Below are 5,133 nucleotides of genomic sequence, written 5' to 3'. Positions count from 1 at the left end.
AATATTTCCGAAAATAAATGATATTTTGCAAAATCTTTTTTTTTATGTTACCTTAAAAGTTACAAGCATTAGGTATATTCACACTGTGGGTGACATTCTAAAAACTTCAAAAAAGCCTATATATTAGATTAGGAACGAAAAACTGAATTTAAAAAAAATGCTAAAAACAGTTTCTATAAAACGAAGGGGGAACAAACACAAGCATATTATCTCACCCTTATTTGCAACCGCTTGGACAGGGTGAGATACACCCCTAAAATCTTAAATAGAAAGGAGATCGAGAGATACATCATGTTGAACTCTTAAAAAATGCTTTGCAATGAAACCATAAAAAGCCGGTCGGCGAACCAAATTAAAGAGCCAAGTGGTTTCAAGGCTGGTACACAGATGGATCATGGATAAAAAGCACCAATTCAGCCGGAGTGTACAGGATGGAAACGAACACTGGGAATCCTTCCCGCTAGGGAAACACACCACAGTTTTTCAAGCGGAGATGTTTGCTATACGCGAAGTAGCAAACAAACGAGAGGCATTGGAAGGTAACGAGGGGATTTGCATCTACTCCGATAGTCAAGCTGCCCTCAAGGCGATTCAGAGACCCAGGGCCAGCTCAGCGCTAGTCCAGGAATGCAGAGACGCATTGGAAAGGCTTGCAGCACACAGGGAAGTGAGACTAAGGTGGGTCCCAGGACACTAAGGTGTCGAGGGCAATGAGCAGCCGACGAACTAGCAAGACAAGGTTCCGTTAACCCCTTCGTAGGTCCCGAACCTTGTCTCGGTCTTGGCAAACAACAAATTTTCCCAGGCACTTAATAATTGGGCCTGGGAAAGAACAAGGAAGAATTGGAGAAGAACAGAAGGATGTAGGCAGGCCAAGGAAATGATACCAGACCATGACGGCTCTAAAGCAAGGCGACTGCTAACAAAGACCCGACAAAGTATCAAAGACTTGGTGGGAATCCTAACCGGGCACAACAGTCTAAACAGGCATCTACACCTTCTTGGTATAAGAGAATGCCCACTCTATCCGAATTGCGGTACACACATACTAGGTATCTGTGATAGGTGGAGTCGCCTGAGAAGGAAAATTTTCGGAGTAACGACACTCCAACGAGAAGATCTTAAAAGGTCTGAACTGGGACAACGTGCAAGCCTTTATTAAAAGGACGGGCCGACTCAGTGAAGACCGCGCATTGGGAGTGGAGTCGTAGGGATGGGTGATTCTGGGGTTGGCGAAAAGGGACTATCCAGGCCTACTTGTCGAGCTCTAGCTCCCCCACCCTTACTACTACTACTACCATAAAAAGCCACACTTTAATAATCAGTAAATAGTTTTTAAATATTTATGCAAACATTTAGAAATTATTTACTGTCAAAATATTAATGTAAGGTATTTGTGTATCTGTATTTTATTTATATTTATTTAATAAATAACACTATTTTTAAATTTTTATTATTCTTTAATTAAATGTTGAAAATTGATATCTCTTATTTTGGAGAAAATAATAAAGCCTACTTTCAAATTCTTGACGTACATTTACAAATGTTTCTCTGGATATATAGCACGGCATTTCGGAATTATTCTATTATTAATAATTATTCTAATTTAGGTGACCCCACAAAAAGAAGTCAAGAGGTGTTAGATCTGGAGATCTAGAGGGCGATTCAATAGGACTTCTCCTTCCAATCTACTGGGTATGATAATGATCATCCAACCATTGCCCGGATTGCAACGGGAACTACATTATGAGGAGGTCCTCCATCCTGTTGGAATTGTAGTAAGCGTTCTTCTAAAGATAATCCCATCTCCCAATATACCAGCCCAAAGATTAATTTTCTGGGCATATTCGGTATGATCTCTAAACACGTGTGGGTTCTCGTCATTCAAAAGGTATACTCATCACCGAAGCAAATATTTATAAGTCGAGGTTCTGCCGTAATTCTATCTGTCATTATTTCACAAAACTGGAATTTTCTGTCCATCACCAAGTTTCTGCAATTTATAGGAATGTAGCTTATAAAATGTAGGTACCTTCCTGATTAACTCATGCCATTATACAGGTAGCCATAATTTTGAACATTTAATTCAATAATAATAAAGAAATCATGCTCGATTATTCCAAGGTTAGATTTTTTTACAACTTTGTGACTCTTTGCCCATTTCCTAACTTCGCGCTCATGTCGTCAAATTATTGAAAAATCCACTGTTCTTTATGTACTTAACCTTATCTTGTCTTAATCTCACGCGCTCGAGTTTTTTTAAGGATCAATTTTTTGACTAATCTGACGGACTGCTCTCAATGCACGTCTCTATAGTAAGGGTCCATACATTACGCGCATTTAGCTTCCCTACTACTAGGGAAACTGAGACTGTTGCAAACAAACAAAATGAGGGACGGTTAAATTGTCACTACGATCACCCAATTTAAACCCTTTGTATTTCTTTCTCTGAAGACAACTTAAGGGAGATTAAAAAACATGGTTTTTGTCCATATTATATAATACCAATATTTAATATTTAAACTATCTGTAATACCTTATAACTACACAAAACTTTGGATACAACAGTCTATATAACTAACTAACAGATCGGAAGAATTTAATACATAATTAAATATTATACTGTTTCATAAAAAATTATGGTCAGTTGCTTAAAATATTCTAAAAAATGCTTAAAATTTGCTAATGATGTGGACAACTGATATAAATTGATTAATTATTTCTGATCGTGATTTTTGAACAAAACAAATTTAATATATTTACCAAGTTCAATCTCAATCATAGATTTTTTAAAATAAACAATAAATATTTTGCGAAATAAAAGGTAAATTTGATATATCGCGGTTCCCAAAATCTTTAAGACTGTATTTGCATGGGAATATATATCATAACGCTGCTGCTTTAATTACAACTATAATTTAATAAGACAAATAATTATATAAATTTCCATGCCAGCAATGAAAAAATTGATTCAAGAAATTTAACGTTAAACTAAAATTAAAATTCAGTTTGGGAATTTTTGATGATTGTATATTTATTGTATGATTATATATTAAGAACTTAGTTCTATCTATAATGAGAAACATACGACTTTTCTCTAAAAGGCCTTCACAATGATTATTCACCAGATACAGAGGTTCAAAGTAAGTCGATTTAACTATCTTGAGTTGGAAAGTTAATGATGAGCCGAGCTACAGGACGTTACATAGACTTCTTTAAATACACTTTTTTTAAGTGAGTTATCGGATTTTTTTCCAAGTTGGGTATGTATCCCTATATTAATGATTAAAATAAAAGTAGGTACTATGGAAGCTTGAGGTTTTTTTAGCAAAAAAAATTTGCACGGATATTTTTTAATTTAAAATAAGAAAATTAAGGGTTTATTTATGGTCAAAAAAATATTACCATAGTTGAGTTATTTTCAATTCAATATTTCAATTTTCAATGGCCGACATCTCCAGAATCTTTGTTATTGAATTTTGGTGTAGTGCTTAATTTTGCTGAGTCAAAAGTACTTTGGGCTAAATTAAAATAATATTTAAAATTTGAATTTGTTATTAAATTATTACTATAGCGGCAAATTTTTCTGCTTGTGAAAAAATATTAAAATTTCTCGTTTATTTTTTTAACTCTTTATCTAGTTAGCTAATAAGCACTAGCAATTGTTACTAAAGTTTAGAAGTTGTCGTTAATTAATAGGGTACCGCCACTCTTGAGCCTATATTATTTACTTTGTATATGGATAGCATATTTTTAGTGGTTCAAGACGTCCCTGTTAATATTTGTTATACTGATAATACAGCTTTTGTTGTTCAGTATTTCGGAAACTTTATCATGTCCTTGGAAAAGTTTAAAAAATCGTTTGTTGCGATATTTTAAAATACTCAATATCACAAAATTGTATATTCAATCTGTTATTGAACTTCTTAGTAAATCATTGAATTACCACTAGGTTTGATCAAATTAAAGCAGTTTTGACCACTCCAGTGCACTAGACCCAGAATATACAATTCTTAAAATAAGAATTTTTCAAATATAGCTAAATATAGGTAAAATTAATGAACATTTGCGAACTAGGATCTTGCCGCAGATATACTACTTAAAATTATTCTATAGGATTGCAAATAGGAATTGTTGCATGCGTTTACGTATCTAACTTAAGCAAAACAGCAAACTTCTTTGCATACATAATATATTAATTAATTGAGCTATCGCAATTTCTTAGAAGTAATTGTGGGTCTAGTATATATTGAATATGTAATTTATTTTTCTAAAATATATAAAGAGTTTATTTCATTTATTTATTTATTATATCATATTCTGATTTTTATTTTAAATTCTATAACGTTACGTTATTGTTTAAAAGATAAATAACAATGCAACCATAGATTTAATACCACGTATGCTAGTAATTAAAATTGTGATTTGTTTTTATTCAAACGGGAAAAACTGCGTTTTAAGAAAAAGACAGGAAATAAGCGTTTTTAGAAATTAATAATTTAAATAAGTCTACTTTGAGTTTCTTATTTGCATGCACTTTCAACGTAAAGGGTAATATTCAGAAAACAAGGCTGTTATGCTCAAAGAGAGCAGTGTAAGATTATAAAGACAATAAAAACACAAAATCAATGGTCAAGATCTATATGATTAGTTCGTCAATGATGACACTTGACACGTTTTTCGCTCACCAAGAGACATGATCAGATCAGATAATACATATATACAACTATACTAACTAAACAATTTCAATAAACAAAGTGTTAAATATTAAAATTTAAATATCCTGAATCTATTTATTTCTATTTAAATGACCAGTTAGTAAGATTTTTTTGACTAGTGTTGTTAGTCTACCTTCAAATTAAATATGTGAGACCCCTTTGTTTCTTGGTAGGCGAAACGTTTTAGACTGAAACACTATCAATGCCCCCCTGTATTCGGAATACATTGAACGCTCTGTATCTCGGCTATCAGCACTTTTGGACTTAGCAGCGGCTACGCGACAGAGACTTACCTGTAAGGTAGAGTTTGCTCAAAAAAGACAAATTCTGCAACGTCCACACAATGCAAAAAAACTGCGTTTAAAAAATGTTCCCATTCCTGTTTACTTATGAATTTATTTAAAAAAAAACTAAA

The sequence above is a fragment of the Anthonomus grandis genome, chromosome 1 (genome assembly GCF_022605725.1).
Source record: "Anthonomus grandis grandis chromosome 1, icAntGran1.3, whole genome shotgun sequence".
Classification (NCBI taxonomy): Eukaryota; Metazoa; Arthropoda; class Insecta; order Coleoptera; family Curculionidae; genus Anthonomus; species Anthonomus grandis.
Note: the sequence above shows the minus strand (reverse complement) of the source record.